This window comes from Chiloscyllium plagiosum, chromosome 22 (assembly GCF_004010195.1).
Source record: "Chiloscyllium plagiosum isolate BGI_BamShark_2017 chromosome 22, ASM401019v2, whole genome shotgun sequence".
In the NCBI taxonomy this organism is placed as follows: Eukaryota; Metazoa; Chordata; class Chondrichthyes; order Orectolobiformes; family Hemiscylliidae; genus Chiloscyllium; species Chiloscyllium plagiosum.
This window is the reverse complement of record NC_057731.1, coordinates 31,961,029-31,981,184: the sequence shown is the minus strand read 5'-3', so window position 1 is coordinate 31,981,184 and position 20,156 is coordinate 31,961,029. Positions and strand designations below refer to the sequence as shown.

Sequence of the window (20,156 nt, the reverse complement as noted above, 5' to 3'; positions counted from 1 at the left end):
CCGAGGCAAGGGCTGTCAGTCTACAGCTGCCCTGCATTGCTCCTGACATTGACACTGGATGTGGCAGACAATGGAAAATTGGTGCCTTTCTTTATGGGTAAGGACGTGGTGATACTGCTGATGGGGATGAGATGATGCAGAGGCAGGATGTCCTTTTCTCCCAGGCTGACAGAGGACACCACTCTACTGGAAGCACACTAACCTGGACCACAGTTACCATCCAGGCAATGCAGTCTCGATTATCTGAAGGAATGCACAGAATATAGGAAGATCATCAATGACCTTCTCCACTCTGCCAGTGAAAGTGCCACCATCTTCTTGTCAATACCTCACACTATCTCTGCTACTGTGTCTACCATTTCTTGCAACATCATCCCTACTCATCCTAGCTAACATCTGACCCTGACTAATCCTGAATCTCTTCTGCGTAGCCAACTCACCCCCGAGGACATCTCCACACGTGCACCGAAGTTAACAGTGTGCCTCCCACCTTTCTCTCTCTCACCCACAATGTGCAGAGTTTCCTGACTTTGACCACCCTGAGCAGCTGACATGACCATGTTCAAGCCTCTGTACTGGTATTTTTTGCAGTTGGTTACCATCGTAATTAGTCACTGAAACAGATTCACATGAGTCTGCAGATAGTCTTTAACATTTGAACATATTTTTCAAACACAGAGAAAAAAAGCTCTTAATTCAAACAGCAAAGCCAAGATTCAAGCTGCTCCTTAACACTGTCCTTTTACTGTTAGTCAATGCCAGTGAAATTTCACTCTTATCTCAAGTCTAAGTTTTTTCATTAACAGATTTCTCCCAGCTTCTTGTCCTCAGGCTATTGAGTCATTTTCACGATATTTTTTGAAGTCCACAAGCGCAAACATTTCACAATACCTTTCTCAAAGCACTTCACAAGAAAGTGTACAAGCTAACTGATCACAAGATGCTGATGCAAATTCCAGTCTTCTGCACACCATGACACCTAGTGCGGGGGTGAAAATCGCGTAACAGTGAACGGGATTGACAATTCACAAATTGCATACAGACAAATCACATTTCATGAACATGCGTTATAGGAGAACTACCTGCATCTGCAAAGAATTTTGTTTGACCATCAGCATCAGGAAATTGCAGGTCATACTGTAGGATGTTAGCTTATGGCCATTTATCAACACTGACAATGGGCATGATTTTCCGCTCCTGTCTTGGTGAGAATAAGATTTAATTGGGCCAATATTCTGAGTGTGAGGGTTTTAAAAATAAATGTTATCATGGGATGAAGGTTTTGCTGACCGGGCCAGTATTTATTGAATTAATTGCCAATTGGACAGTTAAGAGTCAACCTCATTGCTTTAGGCCTGGAGCCCCCTATAGATCAGACCAGGTAGAGATGCCAAATGATGTCTCCTAAAAGGCATTAATGAACCAGATGAGCTTTTATAACAAATTAACAGTACTTTTGTAGTCACTATTAGACAAGCATTTTAATGACGTTTTTTTCAATAGAATTCAAACATCATCTTTTACAATGAAATTCGAATCATGTCCTCAGAACATTAGCCTGGGGTTCCGGATTACCAGTGACATTATCACTTCGCCACTGCTTCCCTCTCAAGTTAAACTGTCACAATTAACTTCTCCCTCCTCAGATGGTGAGATCAAATTCCAATTGTCACCTATTTCATCAGATTTGCATCTCACTAATTAAAAAAAATCAGTATTAACTTCTCCTTCTCAAATAACTTCTGCCCATTTGAGAATTCTGATGCTTCAAAAGTTCACCTATGAAATTCAAAAAGGTAGCTTTTGAGTTGGGTGTTCAGTGTTGAGTCTTAACATGGAAACATAGTAAATAGGAACAGGAGTAAGCCATTTTGGGCATGAAGCCCACTCTGGCATTCAACACAAGTCCTGGTAGTTCACAACCATGCAAGCCATCTTCCTTTCTGTTGGAATGTGCCTTTGCAAAGGAAGTCTGGAGAGAGATGCAGTGGTTTTTGCCAAGGTTTGTCCCAAGCAGCTCCTTGATGCATGACGCTATGCTCTACAGTCTGTTCCCTGGGACGCACACCAAGAAAACACAACTGCACCTGGAAGACCATTAACTCGGTGAAAAATGCTCTTTTCTGCCCGAAGCTTGTTGGTCTTACGGAGCAAGGAGTTGACCTAACCGACTGTTGCATACTGGCACATTCCAAGTTCCAGGGACAGTGAGTGACACACTAGAGCGTGGGGCAGCTGCCACCAAGGTGCAGTTGGAAAAGACCACTGTCTAAAGTCTTTTGGCCAAACTACAATGAGGGTCCATTCAGCTATCGCACTCTCCCAATTCTTCAAATATACGTAAATAATATGTTGCATAACTAAGAAATGCCTTTGGGTTGTTGGGACAGTCGAGAGAGTCAAACTCCAAAGTTTGTTTGTTCTCGATATGCTCTAGTGAACTGCTGTAGTGCCTGTGTATGCATATAAAGATTCTTATATGAATAAACTATATTGTTGAAATTTTAAAAAAGCCATCTTCCTTCTCTTCTCTTTAGATGGAAGTGGTGTATCTGCAGCAGGTGTCGCCATATCAATGGGAACTGTATCTGTGGACACTTTGTTCACAAAACTGGGAAACTGCAATGCATCAGCCTCAGAAGGTTGGTTGTTTGTTACCAGGTATGCGTAGGTAGCATTTATGCTCTCGTAGGTAGCTTTTGCAAGCAGAGGCAGCCTGTGGCTGAGAGGAGGAACTATGGGCATGCTCAAGACTGTCAATCGGTCTCAGTGTTTAACTCCAAGGGAATGGGCATAGTCATGAGGGCAATTGGAGATAGCAGAGGGAGAGTTGATTTGGTAGCTTCAGTCAGAGAGGACTGCGCATCTTTGAAGCATGGGAATGAGGCAAGTTATGGTCACTTGTGAGGCCCAACAAAGGCTCCACAACATCAAAAGATATGGAATCCAGGCATAAGGCAGGTACATTTATGGTAATGTGAAAAGGGCTCAATCAAAACAGAGGGAGGTTAAGGAGTGAGGGCTATTGAGGGCACAGGGATCATACCACAATAAAAGACATGAAGAATAGGGACTAATTCATGCATCACATTTCGCATGTGCAGCATGCAAGTCACTCACACAAATCATAAAGTTGGAACCTCACCATATTGATTCGGAAATCAACTGCATAATAAAGGTATCAGTTTGAAACAAACTGTATTCAAAGCAGATGAAGTATCTTCTGAGCAGGTATAACATGCAGCTTCATTTTGAGGGATGTCAGGGTTCAAGTGTCCCTTTAAAAAGGCAGTCATCTCTCTTACTGCTCAGCAGACCAGTGCACAGTGCTGGCATGCAAAGCCCTCCATGGGGCTACTGCAGTCATCATGACTCCAACAATTAAACAATGATATTCATCTGCCTTCAATTCACAGTCAATCTGAATGTCAATATTTGTCAGAGCATCCATTTCTGAAAGGCACTCATGAAGAAATGATGGGGAGCACACTGTCCAACTGATTACCATCTTGTGATTTCTGACCTCAGAAAGACATAGGAACAAGGCACTTTTGAGCATAACCTCATCTTTCCAATTAGCCAACATGTGAACAAGGACTTGCATTCAAGGACTGGAGGCAATTCTATTGCAGTAGCCCAAAAAGTCACAGATGCCCTTTGTTCAGAAAGTGCAGATGGCAGGAAGACTTAGTAGCTTGAGATCATGAGTGGACAGCATACACGTGATGCTGATGCTTGCAGACTGAGGCTTTGTGAGGCGTCACTGCATTGGTAGAGTTTAGACTGAGTGGACTCCGAGAGTGTGAGATAGCAGAGAGAAGACTGTGCTTCCCCTTTCCTCAGTCACTGTTTATCATCTCTTTTGTGGAGTTCAAAAGCACTGAATTGTGCTGCTATCTGCCACCACACTGAGTAGGTATGATGCAATGTCCTTTTGATTCTATTCACCAGGAAAAGAATGTTCTGTCTTTCTATGACTCTGTCCACAACTGCAGAGTACTGTGAGAGAAGCAGGGAGCTAACTGACGTTCTTTTTGCTAGCATCTGTTGTGGTATAGCTGGGAAGACAGGCTGAGGAGATATTCTTGGCTTGCAGCCTCTGATATGATGGGCAGTGGGTCTTTAAATATAGCATAAGACCCTTCAAACCCAGGTGGTCTTATAAGTGGTGAGAACTAGTGGCTCGCATGCCCATGCAATTTGTTGAGTAATTCACACTACAAGGATGACATATGTTGGGCAGCAGAAAAGGTTGAACAATTTCCAGTTTCACTCATGATCTCTAGTTGATCAGAATGTTTTGCTTACAATTTTTCCCATGAAATTGAGATCATCCTCATTGGTCCTCCCTGCACTGCCTCTATGTCATGCTCCCTTACATCATGGTATTGGAATTACATACTGCGTAAATCTGGCCAAACCACATTATATAATGTTTAACATGGCATCTGGAGATTTGAATGCATCTGATTTCCCAATAAAAGGCTAGCTTTCCTTGTTGTCAATTAGCTTGATGGAATATTATCAGTGCCAAAATTACTAATATCCCATGGTCTTTCCCACCATCCATTTTAGTTGGTTCAATCCCACCCATTGAGTATTTGGTTGGTTCAATCCCACCCACTGAGTATATATGCTCCTTATGTTTAAAAGTTACATTTGTCCATGCTAATCATTATTGATCACCCTAGTACAAACTTGATTAAGTTTTCTTTGCAAGTTCTTGGCTGCCTCAATAGAGTCTGAATTGCAATTGAAAAAAAATTGCAACCACTGTTATTGCTTAGAAAATTTCCACCCTTTACCAGGTGCTTTTATGGCACCAAAACCAAGCAGGCAGCTGGCTGTCAAGGTCTCTAGATTAGCCTTTCAGTTCCCTATTTTTACTGGCAGAGGTACAACCACCAGGTTACAGCAAACACTTTAACAGCCTCAACACTGTACAACCTTAAAATATCCAAACAAGCAGCACTCAAAATATACAAACTTGTCAGACTGTTATTGAATATGATTATTGCTCAAGCAGTCATATTCAATTTAATTTTCATAAGTATAAATTAAATACATACATATTCAGTATTACTGCTGTAAGCATTTCTTCAAACTGTACATTTTTCATTTTAAAACTTGGGAGACTCATTTACAAGAACAAGCCAGGATAAAAGGAAAGATACTTTAAACCACCCCATTAAGATCACAGAAAAACCTTCCTCACTCATTTCAGTTCAATTACCCTGGATCACCAGGTCAATTGGCTTTTTGCAGAACCTCTCACTCTCTTGGGCATATAAAGTTAAAAATCACATAACACCAGGTTATTGTCCAACAGGTTTATTTGGAAGCACTAGCTTTCGGAGCGCTGCTCCTTCATCAGGTGGTTGCAGCACCTGATGAAGTGCTCCAAAAGCTAGTGCTTCCAAATAAACCTGTCGGACAATAACCTGGTGTTATGTGATTTTTTAAACTTTGTACACTCCAGTTCAACACCAGCATCTCCAAATCATCTCTTGGGCATGGTACAAAATGAACAGATCTGATAGCAAATATGACTCTCACCTATACCGTGCGTATTCGGCAATAATACACATGTGGGCCTGATGTAGTGGATGGCCCCCTCATTATAGAACCTACATTATTTTTAACCCATTAATTTTCATGGGTTAAAAATCAGGTATGCCACACAATTAAAGGACCAGTTTGTTAGGTATATAATTGAAAATGACTGCTTAATGGACTTACTCTTAACATTTATGACTTAATGTTCTTTGGTTTACTGGATTCAGGCCACAACCAATGTTTTATAGGTATTTTGAACCAAATTCATTTCCATTCTGAGTATATATGGATTCCACTCACGCAATTCCAGTGAAATTGTACAATGTGCTGGCTGACACAGCAATCAATTGACAGGGTGCAGTTTCTCCATCCTCATGGAGAAGATCTAGAGGAGAGGAGCAGGGATGTCCTGTACCTGAACTTGTGGTTGGAGTGGTGATGGGGCGTATTTGTGTAGAGGAAGGAATCATTTGCCTGCAGCAAAGCCATGGTCTCATGATGTTTTCTCATTCCTACTGTAGACCACGTGTGACCTCTAGCAGAATTAATTAATTATCTTTCTTCTAGTGACTGCTAATAAGGTAGAGTAGCACGGCACTTGCACTTTTTAAAGTTGAGTCCTCAAAAAATTTCCAGAATAAATGTTGGTGGAATATTAGTGATGCTTCAGTCAAGTGTACTAGAAAATGTGGATTTCAAAGTCTTCAAATCTCCAACAGCGAGTTAACAGGAAAACATGATGTACCTGTTAAGTAGTACATTCTCTGCAATAACTTATTTACTTCCCATCAAGTGGTCAATGTTTGAAGAAGCACTATCTACCAAAGTATCATGCAGCCTCAATAATGAGCACTAGGAAAATATGTAACTGACTTCAGCCTAATATATAAGCATTCCTACAGCAAGTTTCAAATTCTTTACCATGATAGTGTCTTGTACTAAATGGAGCCTAAACCAGTGTTTCAGTTTACAGCCCTAACTTGGTTACTTTATATTCACTAATGTGAAACCTTCAGCTCATACATTTGTTTTCAAAAATTAAATGAATTTAGTTTATACAGACATTAAGTCCCTTAATTTGCCCCTCTTCACTCTACCAAATGTTACCACTTACGCTTCTATATTAAATTTTTATCTATATGTCTGCTTCTTTGACCAAGTGCAAGCATCATTTTGAAGTCTGAATTTCACTGCCAGTGCAATGCCAGGTGTGTTGTTCATACCTCTCAACAGCTGACAGACTATATAAAACAGCAAGTCCCTTTGACAATTTTAATAGAGTACTAAAAGTATTCAACCAGTCCATGCTTACAGAACAATGTCTCTGATTCCATGATTAGACATCAATTGCTGAACCATCCGAAGTGTGCTAAAAATTACATTAACAACTAGTTTAAGATTATTATTTGTCTTTGCAATGTAGTTTACTTCCACTTGCTGAAAGCTTATATATATATATTCATAGATAGGGACTTGACCTTGGCAGGAGAAGGAAACTGGTCCGGGCATTGCGTGTTTTTTGAATTAACTAAAAGCATGGAAAGGCATTAGTTCCATGGTATACTCTTGATGGCTATTTCTCAACTGATCTGTGTTCCCTCCCTGCCTAAGGTATGATGCCTAGAAGTGCTGTCAGTACTGCAGTTAATGTCTAAGCAGGCCATTTTATGATTGAAGCATTACCATTCAAATTAATTTCTGTAGCAGTTCATGGTATTTTCATGGTCAATATACCTGGACCATCAAATTTCTTTGGACATCCACTTTTTCTAGCTTTTTGCCATTTGAAAACTACTGTTCTGTATTTAAGTTCATAGTGGATGACTTCACAAATGCCTGCATTGTTGATTCACACTGCTTACGATACTATCATCAGAAAAACTGGATGTGTAGTTTTATATTTCAATATCTAAATTATTCACAAATTTGAATTTTTGAGACCCCATCTTTGTGGTGCACCAGCAGTAACATCCTTTTAATTGGAGTACCTGCCTATTATTCTTGGTCTGTTACTTACTGCTCAGCCAATATCATCACTAGATCAATAATTTGCCTTTAGTATCATGAACTTTATTTGTAGCTAACAGTGTCTCATGAGGGACTTTCAGGATCAAATGCCTTTTAGAAGTTCATATAAGTAACTTGAATCGACGTTGTTAAGCCACCTTTTCAAAAATTTCAAATTGATCCTTCAGGCGTGACCCACCCATTATAGATCCATTCCAGAGCACACTCATAGCTGAACATTTTCAAGGTGCTCAGTAATCCTATCCTTAATTATTGACTCTAGCAATTTCCCAACAACAGATGTTAGGCTAGCTGGTCTATAATTCCCTTGTTCGTTCCTCCCCACTCACCTTTCTAAGTAGTGGAGCAACATGCAAAATTTTCCAATTGAAAGAAATGGTTCCCAAATATAGCAAACATTGGGACATGGGGTTCTCACTTACTTCTTGTAAAACTACAATAGAAATTATTTGGTCCAGGGGAACTACCATACTTTCACATGAATATTTCATCCATTGCTGTTATTTTGAATATATTTTGGTGCGTTTTTACCTCTGAATGAATACTGGTTGCAGGGCATATACACTTGATGGTGGGATCCTAGGGAGTGTTGCTGAACAGAGAGACCTTGGGGTGCAGATTCGTGGCTCCTTGGGGGTGGAGTCGCGGGTGAATGGAATGGTGGGGAGGGCGTTTGGAATGCTTTCTTTTATTGGTCAGAGTGTTGGGTGCGGGAGTTGGGATGTCGTGTTGCGGCTGTGCAGGACATTGGTTGGGCCACTGTTGGAATGTTGCATGCATTTATGGTCTCCTTCCTGTTGGGGGGATGTTGTGGGACTTGAGGGGGTTCAGAGGGGATTAGCAGGACTGTTGCCAGGGTTGGAGGATCTGGGCTTTTGGGATCTCCTTCTTATCGGAAAGATGTTGTGAAACTTGAAAGGGTTCAGAAAAGATTTACAAGGATGTTGCCAGGGTTGGAGGATCTGAGCTATAGGGAGAAGTTGAATTGGCTAGGGCTGTGTTCCCTGAAGCGGGCAGCTTTTTCGCACTGTGTGGAGTGGGCTGCCGGGGGGATGTTAGAGGCTGGTGCAGTTGCAGCATTTGGGAGGTGCTTGGATGGTATATGAGTGGGAAGGATGTGGGCCGGGTGCTGGTAGGTGGGACTGGATTGGGTTGGGGTGTCTGGTTGGCATGGATGGGTTGGGCTGGGGGGTATGTTTCCATGCTGTACATCTCTATGACTCTAAGAGCAGTCTACATAAAATTATTTTCCCAAAAACTAGTCAAACCACTAACAATGGGATATACAATTTTGCACTGAGTTTCCTGTTATTTTTAACCATTTTAGCTGCAACAAACAAAGTGAGATAATTTTGATATTCCTACAGTGCTAATCCTTTAATTATACTCAAGCAGTTAACTAACACCAAATTATATTTCCTTCCCAACTTTAATCATCTAGTTTGTGGACTACACAAGAGCAGTAAAAGAAAGAGCTGAGTGTCAGTAAAGAAAATTCTGATATATCCACAAGAAACCTCATATACTCAGGTTTACATAGTTGCACTACTTTTCCCAACTGTGCTTTGAAGTTCAGATATTCATTTTGACATGAGGAGCAATTTCTACAGCTTGAAAATATTATTTTGATATACTGCATCCTTAAAATAAATATTTCAGTTGAATAATTCACTTGCAAACAAAATTTTACAAAAAAGGTACAAACAAGTGTTTGTTTTGTTTCATCTCTTGGGAATGTTAATTTTAACTTATTAGTGATGCTTCAGTCAAGTGTACTAGAAAGTCTGGATTTCAAAGTCTTCAAATCTCCAACAGAGAGTTAACAGGAACTTTAAACATTCACTTTTCAAAATACTTCAATAATTTTGAAAACCTTGTAGCCTGTCCTCAACTCACCTTCTATGCAAGAAACAAAGAAAGGCTTTTCTCCGAACCTTTTACTTAAGGTTATTTAATTTATCTTTGAACTCACACTGATTACCACAGAAGTGCTGAACATAGAATTTCTCCTTCAACTTTTTTAACTCAATAATTCCCAGGATGGTATCCCAAAGCCCTTCCTATTCTTTATTCATTTCAATTATGGACTCTACTCATTAATAGTGTTTATACACTATTTTGTTAGTAACTCCTTATTGGCCAATGCCCACAATCAGAGGGAAGAAGAGCAAATCTAACCTGAAAAGCCCCAAAATTATTCTGGAAAATTCAAGCATGGGATCAACCAATCAGATAAATGTTTGTTCCTTAAAGGCTGTGAGTCTATCAGTAGAAAACATAGCAGATAATCAATCTTTGAACAGAAATATAGTGAGAAAGTGGTGATTTACAGATTTGCCAAAGCTGGGATAAGTAAGAATGGAGCAAGGGGCTGAGCAAAACTATATCTTCAAGGACCAAGACTATGAGCTTTGGCACTGAGAAGCAAGGCTGGCAAGTCCAGGGGCTGCAGTTATGGAAAAGTGGCTGTATGTGGTTATAGAGAGGCATTGGGGGTGCAGAATGGCTGCAAAGGGACAAAGCTATTTTTAACCTTTTAAAAGCAAGAGTTTATAACATGAATATTATTCAAATCACAATATTCACTACAACAGTAATCTAATAATGAACAATTATGTTTCATAAACATTTACATTTTGGTATTATCACATCTCAAACAGCCTCACATACTATGAGTTACTTGAAATGCACTGAATGTGTTAGTGACAAATATGCAATTATTTAATTCTGATGGCTCTAGTCTATGGACAGCTTGTTTATGGTCTGTATGTGTGGGTCTTATTTTTTAAAAATTATTTGTTGCTAACCAATGCCTGTTATCGCATACCAATTTAAATACTGTGGTGTCTTGAATAATGCTTTTCTGGTGCACTGTGGCTTTATAACAAATGGAACAGTGGTGATTTTTGACAACATTGTTGAACTCTTCTAATTGTGCTCCTTTGTAAGTCCAAACATTTCCTATATAAACTCAATTACATAAGTTACTAAGAGACTGTATTACCTAACAGAAAGTTTCTAAGAATGAAAACGTAGCTCCCAAAACTCAAAATGTAGCCCAAAATAAAACCTGTCTAAGTGGCTTTGTGAATTAGCATCATGGCCCACCTTCACATCTTCCATGGTGGAATCTTGTTTAATTCAAATATTCAAGTATATAATAATCTTGAAATTCATACCTTTTAGGGATATTTAATATACATAAACTGGATACTCAAGCAAGGCTAGCCAATTTAGAGTGACAATAGGCCTTTGCTCATTTGTTAGCATCATAATCTTGGCTTCAGGTGGGTTGCTTCCATTATTCATTCCTTTGCATGTATCGTCACTAATAGAGGAGTGAATATCAAAGTCATACCATCTATCAAATTCACCTTATTCTGTCTCACTTGATATAGGTACACTTGCATGATATAGGTACACTTGTTTATAATATCCGATTCTTGTGTTAAAGGAAACAGTCATTTTTCCAAAAAAATTGATTGCTAAGATGAGAAAGTTAAAAGCTGGCCAGTTTTGAACTTCAAGAATCTTTAACTGCTCAATTTACATTACAAAGTGTTACAATGAAATCCTTGTGAAAACCATGTTCAAATATCTGTTCAAGCTGTGTCAAAAGTGGACAGGTATCCATCTGCTAGAGGATAATAATCACAGCCCAGGATTTTTGGAAAGTGGTTAAAGCCCACCACAGGGTAGATAAAAATTCCTTTTTATATAATACAAACAGTTCCTAGTTCTCATGTCTGATGAATCTATCCCATGTTGTACTTCATCTGTTAATATCATTAATCTTGCTTAAGACCTTTCATCTCACATTTCCAGATCTGTTCCATTGCTAAAGCTGTCTCCAGCAAGCTATTGCATCTTTTATGCCAACCGATTTTCTTCCGTCAATAACTCTCCATAAAGGCTTAAGTTCCAAATACATGGTGAACGGGGAAAAGAATGAGCCTAGACATAATACAAATCAAAAGCAGATCTGATAGCTGATTAGTTCTCAATTCTAACCTGCAACCACTTTATCTATTTGAAACTTCCTGCTGCTTCCAAACTGTAGTCATGTGATTACTTCAGCTCTCTCAAACTGTTGGTCTACCCTGAAATTTTCTCATTGATGTTAACCTGCAAATATTTCAATTCACATGGTTCTTCCTTATTATAGTGCATCCCGTTGTTTGAAATGAACACTCGTTATGATTCCAGCTGATGTTATTACTGGACAAGCAAGATCCTCGACTGAAATCTGGCTTGATACATTTTTTTAAACAGTTTTAACCTTCACTGAAACACAAGCATAGAATGCTACAGATTTGATTTCAACAATAAAATGGAAGTCTATTAGCCAAAAGAAAAGATAAAATTGAACAAACCAAACTATTTACAGAAAACATGGTTAAAGATTCAGAAACACACGGTAATGTATAATTAATCTCAAAAATATTCCTCTGCGGTACTCACACCAGGAAGAAATCCTTTCTCTATCCCACAAAGTGCAAGTTAGCTGTTACTTCAATTCCTGGTCATGAGAATCTGATAACCTCTTCTTTGATTTGTCATACAAATTGTGCTTACACTTTCTCAGATTCATATGCCCCTTCAGGGGATTAACCAAACATGTCTGATCAGGGAGTTTCAAATTACACTGTTCATATTGGGGTAACATCTTTCTTAACAGTTGGAACCTTCCTCCCTTTCTCAGGAGCAACCATTTTACACATTCAGCATCAGAAAAGACTTGGGCAAACTGCCCAAATGAAACCAAAATGTTTTCTTTCACAACCTAATGGTGGCTGTCCAAATCAAAAGAAATAAAAACCTCTGACTTCAAGGGAGAGTCCAGGACCAGAAGAATAAAGGGGTGGCAATTTAAGACTCAAGATGAGGAGGACTTTCTTTTCTCAGGGGATTGAGTCTTTGGAACTCTATGGCACAAGACGCTGTGGGGCAGAGTTATTGTGTATATTTAAGGCTGAGATAAATTCTTAATCAGTAGAGGAATCAAGGATTATAGGTATAAAGCAGGAAAGAGAACGTGAGGAATGTCTAATCAACCGTGACCCTACTAAATGGCACAGCAGGGTCAAAGGGCTGAATGGCCCTTTTTTCTTATAGTGAGACCTTTCTAAACTGAAAATCTAATGCACAACAATTTAATTTGTCTGCTTACAAAAACTTTCCAGTAAGAAAATTTCCATTAGCATGCCCTAACGCACTTTAATGGATTTTTTAAACATCTCCATGGCCACGGAAATACCTGCAAGTTCTTGATTAAATCCCCTCAGACACACAGAAAACTCATATGCCACAAGCTCAAAACTCAAAAATCCAAAATAAATGTTATTGGGGCGGCACGATAACTCAGTGGTTAGCACGGCTGCCTCACAGCATCAGGGACCTGGGTTCGATTCCAGCCTCAGGTGACTGTCTGTGTGGACTTTACACATTCTCCCAGTGTCTGCGTGGGTTTCCACTGGCTGCTCTGGTTTCCTCCCACAGTCCAAAGATGTGCAGGTTAGGTGCATTGGCCATGCGAAATTGCCCATAGTGTTCAAGGATGTGTAGGTTAGGTACATTAGTCAGGGGTAAATGTAAAGTAAAAAGGGTAGGGGAATGGTTTTGGGTGGCATACTCTTCGGAGGATCACTGTGGACTTGTCAGGCTGAAGGGCCTGTTTCCACACTATAGGGATTCTATGATATACTTCACATACCTAAAATCACACAATTCATCATTCTAATTTAATACCATCCAGGACAGCCTGTTTGATTGGAACCCCAACATTCAACCCACCCACACTGAGGCACAGTGGTAGCAATATGTACTATCTAAAAGATTTACAGCAATAACTCATCAACCATCTGTGGCAGCACCTTCTAAACTCACCACCTCAACCATAAGGAAGGAAGAGGGCAATTGACACACAAGAGCACCAACACCTGCAAGTTATGCATCAAGCCACACCTCATCCTGACTTGGGACTATACTGCCATTTAATCACTGTCATTGGATCAAAATCCTGGAACTCCCTTCCTAACAGCATTGTGGTGTACCTACTCCACATGGACTGCAGCAGTTCAACGCAACAACTGAGCAACTCCTTCCCAAAGGAAGTGGAGTTAGGATGGACAACAAATGCTGGACTAGCCAGCGATACCCACACTCCATGAATGGAAAACATAGTTTCTCCTCCAGGATCCCAAATGTATTGAAAGGCCTTGGGTTCTTCCCTCCATTGACAAACTGAACATCACCTAATCATGATTGCTTGTTTTGCTTCACGATTTTCTTTTGTTTCAACTGGAGGCCCTGTGGAGTTTCTCTTTGCTTGAAGAAAACTCACTAAGTACCTGAATAACAAACAATTACCCTTTACAAGATCTGGGTAACCAGCAGGTACTACTTTCAAAAAGGAAAAACAGAGCAGAGATAGAGAGACACCACAGTAATTTATTATTCCAACCACATTTTCCCCCACGTCCCCCAAAACCAACTGTCCTTAAGAGTTTTTTTTGCTGGAAAGCTACAATTTCAATTTCTCAAAAAGAGAAGCTGCATTCTCCTCGCTTTTTTCTTTTGCTGGGAGATCAACTGAGAGTGTTTGTCAGAAAAACCAGTTAAAAATCTACAATAAATGATGAAGATACGTCATCAGTTGAAATGTTTGGATCAAATGAGTCACTACGAACCAACTGAATGAAGAATGGTTATCGGGTTTTTTCATAAACTTGCATTTAAAAAAACGGAGACCATACTTCCACTGAGTTATAGTCAATGTATTGGACAATGTTTAAACTGAATCTTTCTGCAGTACCTTCTCTTAACATTACTAATAGAAAGAAATAAGCTGTACAGATATGCTTTTCCTGTTGAGTCAATGGGCAAGTAACAATACAATCAACACGTAATTTGGCTCTTTACAATATAAAGCAGGAAGGTCTTGGATTGATTGCTTTGTGCACTCAGTGTAATGCCAACTGGTCTGAAACTGGATGACAATGCAGCATTACAATTGTCCCTGGATGACAGAGTAGAAAAATTGGCCAGGATTCCTGGTCTTGACTGCTTTCTGACTCTCCCAGTTGAACGCATGCATGTCAATGACGGATGACAGTAGGGTTGGACTTGGCTCAGACTGTCAAACAAGATGCTGACAATCACGGGCTAAGTTCAAGCATAGACTTTCAGTTGAACTACTAGAGTTCTAATGTGACCTGCAGTCCATCACAGCCTGGAATCCGCATGAAGAAGGGGATGAATCTATTAACTGTGTTTCTTGTGTTCTGAGTACTAATAATCTAATTTGCAATTTCAATTTTATTTTATCCATTCTGCTGGAACAAGCAGTCTCATTTGTCCCTGTTCCTTTACTATAAGATTGTGATTCAGTTAACTTGTCTGAAAAGAATTGCTCCGCTAATTCATGTTATTCAGAGCATAATTATAACACTTCACTACACAAAGGGCTGTGAACAACATCTTAAATTTGAAAAAAAAATTTATGATTTCAACTGCAGATTGCATTTCAGAATTTGCCACACCCAAACAATACTATGTGGTGTGGCCTTTCATTTAAGCATATGCTTAAATTTCTATCTAAAAGTAGTGAAGCAGAAATCAAAACATATATTTTGCAGTTACACTTTTAGAGTTAAGGCTAAGAATTTCATATAATCAAAATTCCTTCTGAAAATGAATTTTAAACTCACATTTAGGTTCCTTCTTCTCAATTAAAGTACTTCACGGCAAATCATTTTAAATCTAAAATGGTCAAAAAAGCACTTGACATGAAGAAACAATTCAAAACATTACAGTCAAAATAAGATTTGAAGTGATCAATATTCTCATCTGATGGTAACTATTGTGATATTCTGCACCGATAGCAATGATTAAAAACAGTTTAGACAGAGTTAGTTACTTCCTTTTGTTAAAACACATGTAAACAATTATGAAATATGCAATTCAAAACAGTAGGTATAGTTATTTACAAACTTTTAAAATCTACTCGGGAAACTTGCAAGCTGTTGACTCTACTTCACATAACATGTGATGGCATGCAAACTCTGCACACGCATCAGTTTGTCATAAATGGGGCTTGAAGCTTTCATGCACCAAATCCTTCCAAATATTAGAAGAGTACATACCTTTGGTACGTGCTGGAAGCCTATGCAGTGCACCCAGTGACTGAATATTGATTGAATAATCTTGCCTGGAAAGGAATGTAGTGACTTGTTAAATATTTTAATAAATCACAGAAAGGGACTTTTGCAGCTCTGCAGTCCACCTCCCAAAATAATTTACAAGGCGATTTCCTGTCAAGTAATCCAAACACAGTCTTGGTGCTATATTTTATAAAAATAAACAGTGAATGTGTCAGAAAATACCCTTGACTCAATCACTCCCTAAATGTTTATGCACACATTAACCATGTCAAAATCCACATTTTAGTCCTCTTCCAAAATCTGCAATGAGTTTAGCGACTAACAGCCCGCCCAAAACAAAACAGCTTTCAAGTGATGGAATTAAAGAGCTCTTGAGGCGCAAAACTTTTTAAAACAAACAACCAAATGCATGGAAATGCAACTTTCAAGGACCATTGGTCAGGCTGCATGTGGAGTCAGTTATCATAGGCACAAGAGACCCAATCCCCAGTCCACTGAAGACACTACCACTTTGGGAAGGCATCCTGAAGCAAGCATTGGGCTTTTACACTTCAGCCTTAACTGGTGTGGTGAATGGCATACACCCAGTGCATAATGTGCACAGAGTTGTAAAGCAGGAAAAGAATCAACTAAATTTTCAACTATAACCCAATTCTTGACTATAACTTCTAATATTTTGCTCACCAATCATCCAGTCTTTCCTTCAGAATAAATTCTTCTTGCATGGACCACCCATATATATATATATATTAATCACATATTAACTGAAGCAGGATTAATTGTTTTCAGGTGTCCCTAATTCAATTCATATTGAAGGCAACTATGGCAAAATTGTGAATCTAATTAGGGCAACTCGAATATGTATATAGTTTAACAAATACAGGGAAATATTAGCTCTCAGCAAAATAATCCCCATTACGCCTCTGTGCCTTTAACTAGTGTGACATTAGTTAATTATGGAGTAGTGAATATATCACGTCTTTCAATTATTAGAATTTTAGCATTACTTACAAATAGAATATTAGTTTTACAAAGGTTACCTAACATAACTTCACATTTCTAGCAAAGCTGATGCTATTTTTCCACAGTGCTAACTTCAAAGATGTATCAAATTTCCCACACTATAGGATCCAGTCAATCAGTCACCACACTCACCTTTAGTGTGACAGGTTTGATTAAATATACTGTAGAGTGGTATAGGAATCCAGTGATGCAGATTGTAGAAAATAGTGTTCTGTATTCATTTCTACATGTGCCATCATATTTGCATTGTAGCTTTTGGGATCTCTGGATCCCACTCACTGATTTCTGTGTATGGAGTGATCACACATACAAAATTCATTGCCTTCAACCAAAAGATGAGACAACTTATTGCTCAATTCCCCACAATCACATTAAGGATTTTGTTTTAAAATGTACATTTGATTTACAAAAATCAAACTTTCAGGCCATTCAGTCCTTCTTTATGTTTCTAGCTCAGTTACTTACCCAAAGCTTTTCTAGTTTATCTAATTTAAATGTTAGGATTTCATGAGGACTTTAACAATCTTCAATCATGTGGAAAAATGTGAAGTTATTAATTTGCAAGACAGAATAAAAGAACAGAGTATTATCCAAATTGAGAAAATATGCAGAAAGTTACAACACAAAGGGACTTGAGAGAACCTGTGCACAAAACAGAGAATGTTAGTACAAAGGTAATCAGGACATTAATGGAACGTTGACACTAGAGCCTAAGAGTAAGGAAGTCTTGCTGCAAGTTGCTAATTAGACCAAATTTGGGAGAAATATGAGTAGTTTTGGTCCCGTAATTTAAGGGGATATTATTTCATTGGAGGCAGTTCAGAGAATGCTCATTTGGAGATCCCACAGTATGGAGGGATTGTTTTATGAGCAAAGGTTAAATACATTGGGAGTTTACTCATTGGAATTTAAAAGAACGAAAGGAGATCTCATTGAAACACATAGTATTCTTCAGGGGCTTGACAGGGTAAATGCTGAGATAATGTTTCCCCTCTTGGGAGATTCTCGGACCAAACAGCACAGTCAGAGAATGAAGGGGTGTCAATTTAAGACTAAGATGAGGAAGAATTTCTTCTCTCAGAGGTTGAGTGTCGTTGGAACACCTTGCCACAGGGAGCTGTAAGCACAAATTCCTTGTGTGTATTTAAGGTTGAGATAGATTCTTGATCAGTAGAGAAATCAGGGAAAACACAGGAAAGTGGACATGAGGAATTTCAGATCAGCCATGATCCTATTGAATAGTGTGGCAGGCTCGAGGTCTATTCCTGTTCCTATTTCTTGTGGTCTTATAGCACAAACAAAGTTTGTCATTGTTTATGTCATCCTTTATTTCAGGGACAGCTGTATAATGCTGCCAGGGACACCAATGTTGATGAAAGAAACAAAACTATTTAACTGTAGTTAAGAGAGACACACTGGATTGGAGATGTTAGGAGGATAGCCATACCTCTCGGGGATGAAACGTCAATGTTTAATGTGGAGATGTCCAAATAAACAGGACTGAGATTCCAAAGCATTAATGTGAAAAAGAAGCCAGAGGAGAAATGTAGAGACCCAAGAGTAAGTGAAACAGACTATTTAATTGTACTTCAACACAAGGAAGCAAACTGGAAGAAATGAGTACAATGGTAAGAGTGGTGACAGGATGGAAAGTTCATTATTCAAAAAAGAAAAATAAATTATCTGCAATTTCAAATTTATCTCTCAAAAATAAAGTGCATTGAAAGATCGAAGTTGGATAAAAGCATGATTATTAATTAGAACTTAGGACAGAATAAGCTTTTTTTTTGCTTTAGAGATGCCATTGGTGATATTCAAGAAAGATGCAATCGTTGCTATCGATATAATCATGTAAAACTGTGAACAAAAATTTTATTATAAAGAGCTATTTTAAAAAGAGCTCTACTCCCACATCTGTTGCTATCTTCAATGCTTTACAGATTGAAGACATTCATATTATTTCTATTGGGTGTTTATTTAAAGCATGTAATGTGAAGTACCATTGAGTAAGTCTGAGAAAGAAACTATTGTAATTCTGCTATTTATCTATCAAATAGGAGAGAAATGTATGATAAAAAACAATAGAGCAATCCTGCCAGATACTTGTCATTTGTGTTGGTGAATTAAGAAGACTAAAGCTGTACATACTTACCACTAGCATTCAAAACCACATCTCTTTACCTAAGCAATGAAACCTGGCTTTCTTGTCATTGTTTAAGCCAGAAACAGGATGAAGAGAAGAAATACTGTGACGAATCAGAACTCAATTTTTTCTCTTAATATGTACCTATACCGGTTCATTTACTCAACTTGGTTACTGAATGCCAGTCCTGTATCATGCAACATTAACTCATTCCTGTATTAATATTCAGATTGCTCCATTTATTACATAAATATACTGCCTTCCCAACTGACAGTCTTTTTACATTTTGCTTCTGAAATGTCCACTGAGAGGGCAACATATTTGCCTCATGTTTAGTTGCAGTCAGTGTTCTCAACAGAAATGGCAAAGTAGTAATGGGCTGAAGATCTGTATTTCCTTATGTAACAAAATCCTTTTTTTGTATCCAATCATATAGCGTAACCTGTACATTTCTAACAATCAAGGCACAGGGTGTTCCACTGATGTTAAATTTAATCCTACTGAGGAACAAGACCTGGGCTTGTTGTATTGAATTACCTATTAATAAATTCACAACCAGTAAACAGTGGTTCATGAGTCAGTGGGAAAGAATCAGGGAAGCTAACTCCATCTTGTTAAAATAATTCTGTTAGTTGGATTCAGGGAGTTGGGACAAAATGAACGAAGTTTTATTCAGAGCAATTAGAGAGCTAGAACTGTCAATGATTAGATGCTAGAGTACAGCTATGTGAAATTGAGTGATATAGTCTCAGAAGTAGGACAACTAAAATGAAAAAGACAATCAAGAAGGTAGGGTTTGCAAGTTCAGGGAAATTCATAGTATCAGCTCAGTGAAACTAGCTGTCTAGTTAAAAAGCTGAAATTATGCTGGCATATAAAGGCAAATTCTAGCAATGTCAGGAATCGGTAGGAATGTGGTCTTGGGAAAAGTTCTGGTTATTTATTCATTGAGGCAGTCCATGACAGTGCAGTTTTGAGCAAATTTCAAGGCTGAATTTTTGAAACAGAAGAACAGGAGTCCCATCTGAAGCAGTTTTAATGAGATTTGATGAGCCACATAGCAATGCCTGGGTGGGCAGCAGTAAAATATGTGGGTTGTATCTTAACTGTATCTAGTATTTGATAATGCTCTGTGGGGTGCTTGACCAGTTTGCCTGTTAATTCATATTTATTTCAAGTTAATCCTCAATGTTGAGTCTAAATTGCATATTATTTTACTAACTTTGTATTGTAAAAAGTTTATT

General features: G+C 38.6%; 1 long non-coding RNA gene across 1 annotated transcript in view; it reads right to left on the bottom strand.

Annotated features, from left to right (window-relative positions):
* Positions 1-20,156, bottom strand: part of LOC122561178 — a 76,663-nt gene that overhangs the window by 52,687 nt on the left and 3,820 nt on the right. Inside the window, exons 2-3 of the long non-coding RNA XR_006314939.1 lie at positions 15,729-15,793; positions 15,294-15,345 (exon numbers count right to left, since the gene is read on the bottom strand). This is a non-coding gene — a long non-coding RNA (uncharacterized LOC122561178). The remainder of the gene's footprint in view (positions 1-15,293; positions 15,346-15,728; positions 15,794-20,156) is intronic.